Genomic DNA, 12,137 nt, shown 5'->3' on the forward strand with positions numbered 1-12,137 from the left:
CATTCTCGTGTTTTATAACTTTTTACACTTTGTAGGAAAAATAGACTTTGTAGCTGACTCCCACACTATATATATAGATATATATAGAAAAAGTTTAACGCACGATAGGGCTTATCGTACATTACGCACGCGATGGCAAATCGCATGTACTAAATGTTAAAATATAAAATCGCTTGTGTATAAAAGTGGGTGCATTGTTCATGGAGAATTAAATCGCATGTGTGTACTTTATTGATACTTTATTGATAAATCGCATGTGTGTATTGTATATGTATGAAGTTGGTTGTGCTTTTAATAAATCGCATGTAGGAAGTTGGTTGTGCTTTTAATAAATCGCATGTGTGTATTGTATATGTATGAAGTTGGCTATACTTTTAATAAATCGCATGTGTGTAAACTTTATTGAAATTGCATGTGTATTTTTCGCATGGTGTATTTAGTTTTACAAATCGCATGTTAGAAGAATTAAATCGCACGTTGAAAATACAATCACGTGCGTAATGTACGTTAAGCCATATTGTACGTTAACTGGCTTCTATATATATAATTAACTTCAAGGTTAAATCGGATGTAATATATTTGTATAAATGGCATTTGTAGTCATTTCAAATTCATTTTGATTAAGTACGGCTTAAAAGTTAAAAATATACTTTCGTGGTTTTGACAGACATGGTTTTTGCCATGACGTATATTTCAATTGGTATTGGAGAGGAAATAAAGATTTGGATTTGAGGCCATAGATCTCAAATTCAAATCTAATTCCAACAAGGTTTTATTGTAGTGAGCCTTTGGGCGTCGGGTTTTTCCTAAAATGGACGATGGTGGGCTTGCGCTATCCAACGCTATCTGGGGTAACAGACGTATGGGGTCGCCTTTTACCATTGCAGTTACCCACGGATTACCCACGGAAATTGACGTGGGAATAACAACAGTTTTCTAGTAGTGTAATACCTTTTGAACTTTGAAGGATAATTTGATTTGACATTCCTTTTTTAATTTCCAGTAATGTTTGTGAGCATGCTGATTGTAATACAAGGTAAGTCATCTCTAGTTCACGAGATGGATTGTCATTTGAGTTAAAGAAGTAAACAAACAAGTTAGTCAGATGGATTGAAATGGCAAGAAATTTTAAACTACATTGTGTTTTTGACAACTGTTACTAACTTTGATCAAAACTGCAAACGGGACCAACACAGACTAAAACAACAGTTTACTCTTACATAAATAGTTACAAATATTCTATGTCCAATTATGAGTTCTGACTTCTGTATTGGATTATTCGGGTTTGTTTACGGGTCACGGGTCGGTGCGTTATCGGGTCGCGGTATAACGGATTACGGGTTGAAGGTTAATGGGTCACGTTTCATCAATAATTTGCACATGAAAAGATTTGGTCAGGAATTTGACCGAGTTTCATGCATGTTTACGTTGGAGATCATGGATGTGAATGTTTCCAATTTGTTGTTGATTTCATGGAGATTTTATTGAGACGTGGACGAAGTTATTTGCATGTGATGTTATTGTTTTATTATAAATAGTGACAATTTATTTAGTAATGGACCACTTCCATTCGATAATATAGCTACAACACCCTTTTCATTCTTTCTTCTACATGTTTGTTTCTTCTTCACTTACACATACGTAAGTTTGTGTGTGTTGTGAGAGTGTTGAGTGGGGCCTGAACCAACATTTGGTATCAGAGCCTAGTGCTTGTGAAGAATACGGTGTAGCCGTTTTGAGAGTCGGTCTCGTGAAAACGGTTTAGCCTGTCGCTGTGGGGGAAACGCAACAGGAGAGTAGGAGAAAGAAGTGTTGTTCGGGATTGTTATGCAGCAGAAGACGAAGTCCAGAAGGGTGTTCGTGTCAGTCGTTTTCGCGGGTGATGTACCGGTTAGAATGACGAGGTGATGGGTGAACACCGGTGTTTTTTGTGGTTGTTAGTCGTGATCGAACAGGGTGTAAAAAAAGGGTTGTGATGTTATTTTTATCACAGATTTTGCAAGTACCTTGATTGGCTTGTTCGTGATAAGAGGAGACCGGTGTGTTGCGTGATAAACGGGCGTAAAAGATCCGTCAAAGCAGGTGGCTTTGGATTTGGTCCGTTTAGCAATTGAAAGAAAACGTTATAAGCGGGTGACTTTGTTTTCTTGGTCGGTGGAGAGGCCTCTTGGAACAGGTGTGATCGGAAAAGGTGTGGCCTGTAAAAAGTAAGAAGAGATTGAAAAACTACACCTTTGTAAACATTATGGCGTTGGAGTTCAATCGAGTGACTTTGGATTTGGCCGGGGAAGAGGTCGTCGATCCGTGGTGAGTCAAGATGTTAATGAACGTCTGTCCAACGGGATGCCATGTGAGATGTTTCAAGTGTAGAGAGTTTTATTCGGGTTGAATCGAGACATTGGACGTGATCGAGGTGAAGATCGGGTGTCCGTTAGATCTCATAGTGGTTCGGAACCGAGGTGATTCGGTGCTGCGATGAAGGCGTATACAAACACAGATTAAGGGGGTGATTGTTGGATTATTCGGGTTTGTTTACGGGTCACGGGTCGGTGCGTTATCGGGTCGCGGTTTAATGGATTACGGGTCGAAGTTTAATGGGTCACGTTTCATCAATAATTTGCAAGTGAAAAGATTTGGTCAGGAGTTTGACCGAGTTTCATGCATGTTTACGTTGGAGATCATGGATGTGAATGTTTCCAATTTGTTGCTGATTTCATGGAGATTTTATTGAGACATGGACGAAGTTATTTGCATGTGATGTTATTGTTTTATTATAAATAGTGATAGTTTATTTTGTAATGTACCACTTCCTTTCGATAATCACTACTAGAAAATACACTTCTCTTAACACGCGAACAATGACACACGCATATTTTATGACATTCAAAAGCGTATGCCAAGAAAAAATGTCATGATTTACAAAATTTAAAAAATCTATGACATTCTTTTTTGTGTGTCATGTTTTTAGCGTCATAAAAAAACAAGATTCATCTTGACATGCAAACAATGACACACGCTCATTTTTTGACATTCGAAAGTGTTTGTCAAGAAAAAAATGTCATGGTTTTACAACATTCAATATATTTATGACATACTTTTTTGTGTGTCATCCTTTTGGCGTCATAAAAAAAATAAGACATATCTTGACACATGAATAATGACACACGCTTATTTAATGACATTTAAATGTGTGTCAAGAAAAAAATGTCATGGTTGTACAAAATTTAAAAAATTTATGAAACAGTTTTTGTGTGTAGTCTTTTTAGCGTCATAAAAAAAACATTATATAAACATAAGGGTTAATTTCCTATAGCAAATCATGGGAAAAACTTGAAAACGGTTAAAGAGAAAAAATTGTACAGACTTATGAAAAGAGATATATATCTAATATATTAATAAAAAAATTATATTAACAATGTCTTGTTTAGGCTCATGAGTTGGGTTGAGCTCGGGCTAGTTTACTTAACGAGTTTGTTTTTAGGTTCAAGCTTGTTATAGTTAGGCTCGTCATAGTGGTTTTGGGATATGGCCATGCCGTTTGGTGTTGGTTTTGGAAGGTAACTTGTCGACCAGGCGATATTCTCGTCGGTCTCTGATGCGCGTTTGGTTTAATATGTTTTAGGTATATATTTTAAGCCCTTTTTACACTTTAGCCAAGTTTTAAATTTATAAAACACGATATTTACTAACACTAAACACACATATGGGCAAGTGCACCCATCGTGGACGTAGTATAGTGTTGGTAAGATACCGAGGTCGTCCAAGGACACAAGAGCTTTTAGTACCGGTTTATCCTCAACGTCTAATCAAATCAAAATGTTAGAAAAAGATTTTTAAACTAAGAAAATAAAACAAACTAAATGCTGAAAAATAAAATAAAAATAAAAACAGATAGACAAGATGAATCACTTGGATCCGACTCGTGTGCTAGTATAACCTTTGATTATTTTCGCACTTTTGCACTTGTTTAAGAGATTATCTTAGTTATTGTAGTAGGCCCCTCTTTTGAAGTCGACGTTACCCTCAACCCAGTAGTTTGAGTCAGCAAGGATACAATCCTAAAGGGTCAGATTATTGAAAGATAATGAATTAAGTTATTAATGCAAATTATGGTAGGCCGCTCTTTTGGAGGTGAAGTTACCCTCGACTAAGTAGTCTGAGTCAGCAGGGATACAGTCCTAAATAGCCGGGTTATAGTATTAATAGTAGTTACCTTATGAGGGGATCAAAGAGTTTGGACCCCCGCCATCCAATACCTTTAGGTATTGAAGGAGGTCCTACTAAATTTGACCCAGGTCCCTTGCAGGACCTCTAAACGATGAACAAGGGCAAGACCCTTAACAAACCGTTCCCTTAACCCCCGACCAGGTAGCCAACATACCTCCATATAGACCGTGGAGATATAAATGGGGAAAATCTTTTATTTTATATAGACAGTAAAATAATGTCAAGACACCACGGACAAACGATAAGGAAGAATCACCTTCAACATAAGAAACTAGTTATTAAAGTCATTAATACAAAACCAATTAAGAAGTGCAAAAGATTAAAAATAAAAAGTATTATACTAAACACTTGTCTTCACCAAGTGATGTAAGAGACTTAGGCAAACATGGCCTTGATTGTCAAGAACTCTTACGATCAATCTTGGATCCCGAGAAGACTCACACACTCTATGATGGACAATGGATGATGGTGGTGGATGATGGTGTTGTGAAGGTGGTGGATGGTGGATGAAGTGTGAGAGAGGTGGTGTGCCAAGGGATGAGTTGCAATGGATCCAAGCACTCCTATTTATAGGCTGAACAGAAGCCTGGGCACGGCCCCGTGCCCGTCTGACACTATCTCTCTTCATTAATTGTAATTCGCAATTACAATAAATGCGCCTGCAGTACTTTGGGCACGCCCCCGTGTTCACTGGGCACGGCCCCGTGGTGAGCAATAGAAGCTTCTACAGGTTTGTCTTTTTTGCTGCTTCTTGGGCACGGCCCCGTGCTCGCTGAGCACGGGGCGTGTTCGGTCTTCTGCCTTCTCTGTTTTGCTTGGGAGGATGCTGTCGAGGGGTCGGGCAGTCCACTTTTGTTCCCTTTCTTGTATTTATGTTAGATTTAGCTGTCTTTTTGCTTCTTTTGTTTATTTGAGCTCATTTAATCCTGAAAATACAAAAGGAAGACAAAAATACACTTTTTCCAACATTAGTACTTAAAAAGGGTTAGTTTTATGCCTTATTTGATATAATTTATATGTTGCATTTTACACACATCAAATATCCCCATACTTGAATCTTTGTTTGTCCTCAAGCAAAACTCTTTAATATGTGGCTTACACTCCCAAATGGAATGGGTAGAACAGAAGGTTTTGGGCTTGTCATAGATTGTCGGGATTTTCCAAGATTGTTTAGGTTTTATTTTTACTTATTTACAATCCTATTCGTCATGATTTATTAAAAACTTTTCATAAGGTAAATTATTTATTAAGGCATAACATGCCTTTCTAAAATTCCATTTATATACAGGTTCACATACCTCACGGGAGAAATCACTCACACTCGGCCGAAGGTGTATTTTTAGTGAATCACTCGAGAGCGGCATGGAACTTATTCCTACCATAAGCTTGCCAAGCAATCAATCCTCCTCCTTTTTAACTTTATACCTTTGTAAATATCAAGAGGACTTTTTGGGTGAAGGGTTAGGCTTGGGCTCAAGGTGGGTAGTTGGGTTAGTGGTTAGTAGAAAAGGGCGAAAGGCGTAAAAAGCGTCGGTTTTCGTAAAACATTTTGTTTTTGTGACTTTCTATTTTCAATGAAGTATTTATTGAAACAAGCTTTTGTTTGAGGAGCTTTGTTTGTTTATTTCCAACTTCATTGTAAATTTTTTTTTTTCAAAGTCACACGAAAACCGAACTTGTTACTAAAATAAAAGGTAAAAATAAAAAGGGTTTTTGGTGGGTAAAAAAAAAGTTTTGGGTTAAGAAATGAAAAGGTTTAGGCTCAAAGGGGTTAACTAGGGGGAAATTTTGGGTAGGTGAAAAGAAAAATAAAAATAATGGTGTTGAAAGAAAAAGGGTTAGTCCTAATGCCTCCATCATTTACTTACTTGGGTTTAAGTTGGTAAGGACCGGGAATGAATTGTCGTGGCAAGTTCTAGAGTCGTAAGAACCAAGCGGCTATTCACACAAGAAACGAAAAATGAGCATTTAGCGTAAAGATGTATATTTGTATGCTCAATAAAGGCTCAAAACTCACTTTTGTGGGAATGGGTTTTTATGTGATCAAGTATATATATAATCAAATTTTAACTAAACTTGTCATGCCGTTTCATTTTCTTATGTTGGTTCTTTTCATCACGACGCTATCAGTTGTAAACCTATAAAAATATAACCTTGTTAGACTTAGAATTCCCAACTTAAACTTAGACAAGTAAAAAAAAATGAAAATTTTTTTTGAAAAAAAATTTGAGGTGATTAGCGTTTCCAATAGAGTTTTGTGTAAGACTTATTATTAGGACTTGCAAAATTCAAGGTTTTAGCATCCCCCCCCCCACACTTAAATTACACATTGTCTTCAATGTGTCCCAAAAATAAATTTTTAGGTTGATTGAATGTGTAAAATGGTGTTAAAAGCAAAATTTTATGTTACTGGCAGTCTGGACACGGCCCCGTGTCCGTTGGACACGACCCCGTGTTCAACTGCCAGTAATGAAAACTTACAGAAGATGGACACGGGGGCGTGTTGGCTGGGCACGACCCCGTGTCTGGCAAAAATCTGCAGAAAAACAAACAAATAGCAGAACTGGGAGGTGGGCACGGGGGCGTGTCGGCTGGACACGACCCCGTGTGGACTGTCTGCTGGGCTGAAAAACAGGGTTCTTTCTCCGGTTTTCCTATCCTGGCTTTATTAGTGCTAATGATTAGCACTCTAAGCCTCAATTGTACCTGTTTTATCACTAAATACCATACCAAGCAATACCAAACGTCCTAAATTACCTAGTTAATCATCCAAACCATAAAGTAAAAGGAAAATAAAGCAGAAAGTAAAAAGAAGTTAAGGAAAGTAAATTGTCTAACACTCGGCACGCAGGCCGTCAATTGTTTTGATAGATAAAAGGAGACTTTAACCTGTGGGCTCACCATCAACCCTCTCCTGCTCCTTCTTCACCCTCCTAGTCCATATCTTCATCACTGTCATCGCCTCCTACCCCATGACCCGCCATATACTCCCGGATGCTTCCGATGTCGTCTTGGATATCAGTGATGTTCCGTTCGATAGCTCCGACCCGGTGGTATGTGTTGTTGGCAAGGTTGTAGGTGTTCCTGGTGCACATGAGGTTTTCCTGCAAAAGATCATGTAAACTTTGAAGGTTAGGAAAACCGCCTCCTTGGGAGGAGGATTGGCCCGGATCACCATGGGGTTGATACTGGTAGTGGGGAGGTGGAGCGTGAAGGACTAGTGCCTCCTGTGGGTTCCATGCATGGCCTTGCCTTGGGTATTCTTCGGGTCTAGTTTGAAGTATCTCGTATCTTGCCCTAGCATCGAGCTCATTTGCGTTAAATCTTGTGAACTTCGACATCTGAAAGAATACACCAAAAGTTAGCACGAAACAGTGAGATTTTCGGAAGAAACTACAAACAGTGAGCTGGACATGGCCCCGTGCTTAGCGGCCACGACCCCGTGTCCAGGCGTCTGTTACTCAAAAACTTCAATTTTCGACCCGGTTCTGAAAATCTGAAAAATTTTGGCCAAGTAGGTGCGGTTTCCCCCGAAAATGAAACACCAAGTGCCGTTTTTCCCAAACAACCCGTTTACCCCTTCAATTTTATCTTTTTCGGTTCGAAAACAAGGGTTTGAGGTTTTTGTGAGATATCGGGCAAATCTATCAACAATACAAGTGTATTTACTTCCCATTATACTAATCTAAACTAATGCTAACAAATTATTTCAAAAATTTGAGGTTCGATCCGGATGAACTTCAAGAACCCTAGATTTTTCCCCAAATTTTTGATGTTTTAACTACATGCAAGTAACTAATCTAACTACTAATGATGATAGAATCATACCTTGATGTTGTTAGATCTAGAGGTAACGTCGAAAATCTGCAGAAAATCGCTTCAGACCAGAGCTTTTTCGGGGAAACGGGGCGTGTGGAATGATGTAACTGTTTTGAAAAGGGTGTTTTATCCCGACAGTTGCGCGGACACGGCCCCGTGTCCAGCGGATACGGCCCCGTGCCGAGTAAAGTTTTGAATTTTTTTTTATGTGTGCTCGTGTGAGTGCCCGTTTTTCCCAATAAGCATGGTTAAAAGACTTACCGCTTTCGATGTATACTCACTTGTTCGTAACATATCAGGTATGATGTGGATGCTTTTTATTCGTTGACCGTTTGAAGTGAGATCTCTTCTTCCTCATCCTCAATGGATCCTTGATAGAGTTTTAGCCGTTGGCCATTGACTTTGAATGGAATCCCATTTCGAGCTTTAATTTCTACTGCACCGTGAGGAAAAATATGGGTGATGGAAAAAGGTCCTGACCACCTAGATTTTAGTTTACCTGGAAATAATCGAAGTCGTGAATTAAACAACAGAACTCGGTCTCCTACTCGAAATTCATTAGGTTGAATATATTTGTCATGCAAATTTTTCATTCTTTCCTTATAAATTTCAGAGTTAGAGTATGCATAATTCCTTAGTTCGTCTAATTCATTCATTTGACAAAATCGATTTTTACCTGCAGTTTCTAAGTCTAGGTTTACATTTTTTATTGCCCAGTAGACTTTATGAGCTATCTCTACTGGCAAATGACAACTTTTCCCATAGATGAGCTATACGGGGTTGTGCCTATAGTGGTTTTATAAGCAGTTCGAAAGGCCCATAAAGCATCATCTAGTTTATCAGCCCATTCCTTTTTATTTAAACCTACGGTTTTTTCAAGTATTCATTTTAAACCTCTGTTAGTCACTTCGGCATGTCCATTTGTTTGAGGGTGATATGCCGTTGAGACCCGGTGATAGACCCCATATCTTGTTAAGATTTTTTCGAGTTGATGATTGCAAAAATGGGTACCTCTATCACTTATCAAAGCTTTAGGTGTTCCAAAACGAGAGAATAATTTTTTCAGAAATCCTACCACTACTCTTCCATCGTTTGTTGGAAGAGCTTCGGCCTCGGCCCATTTAGACAAGTAATAAACCGCCACAAGTATATATTTGTTTCCTTTTGACGGTGGGAAGGGTCCCATGAAATCGAGTCCCCACACATCAAAAATTTCACAAACGAGAATGCCGTTTTGAGGCATTTCGTTTTTGGAAGAAATATTACCTGATCTTTGGCAAGCATCACATCTTTGTAAATGGTTGGCCAATAAAATCCTGAATCAAATACCTTTCGTGCGGTACTAGCGGCACCATGATGTCCTCCATATGGACCTTCATGACAATGGCGGAGAATTCTTCGTGCTTCGCCACCATGGACACACCTTCGGATGAGTTGGTCAGCACACATTTTGAAAAGATAAGGGTCTTCCCAAAAGTAATGCTTTACATCGGCAAAGAATTTCTTTCTTTGATGATGTGGCCATCCTTTGGTGACTACACCGCTAGCTAAGTAATTAGCGTAGTCAGCATACCATGGTTCTTGTCTGCTTTCCACCATTTCCAAGGATTCTGTTGGAAATTTTTTGTTGATCTGTTTGTCCCTGGTTGCCTCCAAAGCTGGGTCTTCTAGGCGTGAAAGATGATCTGCAGCAGTGTTTTCTGCTCCTCTATTGTCTTTGATTTCAATATCAAATTCTTGGAGGAGTAGAATCCATCTGATCAAACGTGGTTTTGCATCTTGTTTCTTGAAGAGGTAGTGGTCTAATGACAAGGCCGACGACTCCCTTTCATCCGATAGAGAGTTTGAATTCAGTGATTTAGGATCGGATAGCTGCATGATCTGTATAGACTACAGTTTTAGAAAGAACAAGGTAAGAACGGAATTTATCAAAAGCAAATACCACAACTAGTAACTCTTTTCAGTAGTTGTGTAATTTTCTTGTGCATCATTAAGTGTTTTACTAGCATAATAAATTGGGTGGAAATGCTTTTCTTTTCTTTGTCCCAAGACTGCTCCAACAGCAAAGTCACTTGCATCACACATGATTTCGAAAGGTAATTTCCAATCAGGTGCTATCATGATAGGTGCATTGACTAGCATTTCCTTGAGGGTTAGAAATGCTTGATTGCAATCCTTGTCAAAGATGAAAGGTGCATCTTTTTCAAGTAATTTTGTTAGAGGTCTTGAAATTTTTTAAAAGTCCTTGACAAAACTTCTATAAAATCCGGCATACCCTAGGAAACTTCTGATTGCTCTAACGGAGGAGGGTGGAGGTAATCGAGAAATAGTGTCTACTTTTGCTCGATCAACTTCCATTCCTTCGCTCGAGATTTTGTGACCAAGTACTATTCCCTCTGTTACCATGAAATGGCATTTTTCCCAGTTAAGGGCGAGGTTAGTTTCCTCACATCGGGATAGCATTCGTTCAAGGTTATTTAGGCATTGGTCATATGAATCTCCAAAGATAGAAAAGTCGTCCATGAAGACTTCCATTGTTTTTTCTATCATATCATGGAAAATGGCTACCATACAACGTTGGAATGTTGCAGGTGCATTACATAGACCGAACGGCATGCGTCGATAGGCGAAAGTTCCATAGGGGCATGTGAAAGTCGTCTTTTCTTGGTCTTCAGGTGCTATTGGAATTTGAAAGTAACCTGAAAAACCATCCAAGAAACAGTAAAATTTATGACCGGATAGTCGTTCTAACATTTGATCAATGAAGGGCAAAGGAAAGTGATCTTTCCTCGTTGCTTCATTTAATCGTCTATAGTCTATACAAACTCTCCATCCTGTGACGGTTCTTGTTGGTATTAATTCATTTTTTTCATTAGTTATTACCGTCATACCTCCTTTCTTCGGGACTACTTGGACGGGACTTACCCATGGACTATCGGAGATAGGATAGATTAGTCCGGCGTCAAGTAGTTTGATGACCTCATTTTTAACCACTTCTTGCACATTGGGATTTACTCTACGTTGTGGTTGTATTACTGTTTTATAGTCATCGTTCGTTAAAATTTTGTGCGTGCACATGGAAGGACTTATTCCTTTAATATCTACAAGCTTCCAAGCGATCGCATTTTTGTGTTTTCTAAGAAGATTGATTAATTCTTCTTTTTCTATGCTACTTAATTTGGACGAAATAATTACAGGTAAATTACCATCTTTGTCTAGAAAAGCATATTCCAAACCTTTTGGAAGTTCTTTAAGCTCAATGGGTGGGTCTTTAGGAGACACCTTATTTTGTGGCTCATGTAGATCAAGAACTTTAAAGGTTTGTTCTATGGAGACCTCTTCTTTAACAAAGTAGTCAACTTCTTCACTTGTATCGGGTGGTTTATCTTCATCTTCAATTAGGGGGTCATTATTGCCAAAAGGATATTTCATTGAACGCTCAAGATCTATGTTCCTTTTGAATGCCCCTAACTGAAGAGGTAGATTGTTAAATTTCCGGTTTTTCAAAGCTTCATGAGTTTTTACAAAAGGTTTTCCCAAGACTAGAGGAGCGTCATCGAGGATGATAAAATCGGTTGGAATAACCATTTGATTTGTTTGAACCAAAACATCCTCAACCACACCGATTGATTTTATTACTTTCCGATTAGATAGAAAAATGGGTATTTGAAGTGGAGAAAAATCACTAATACTTAATTTTTTTTCAAAAATATAGTTAGGCATTATGTTAACACAAAGATCTTTATCAATGGTGACATTACTAATAAATGAATTTTGAAAAAAACATGGAACCGGTGTAATGTTAATTTCAAAAGGATCTTCTTTTATTAGTGAAGTTTGATCATTAGTTAACTTAACACTTACCATTTCTTCAATTTTAGTGTTAGTGTTTAACTCTTTTAAAAACTAAGCATGAGTGGTTACTAAACAATGATTTTCAAAAGAAGGTGACAAGAGATTAATTTCTTCAAAATTAGACACTTCTTGAATTTTAACGTTATCGGCCTCACCTTTTTCGTTGTTTAGCTCATGTGTCCGTTTTTCACTTATTTGTTCTTCCATTTTTAATTCCTCAATTATCGTTTCTTCTT

Source organism: Helianthus annuus, chromosome 2 (genome assembly GCF_002127325.2).
Source record: "Helianthus annuus cultivar XRQ/B chromosome 2, HanXRQr2.0-SUNRISE, whole genome shotgun sequence".
NCBI classification, from domain to species: Eukaryota; Viridiplantae; Streptophyta; class Magnoliopsida; order Asterales; family Asteraceae; genus Helianthus; species Helianthus annuus.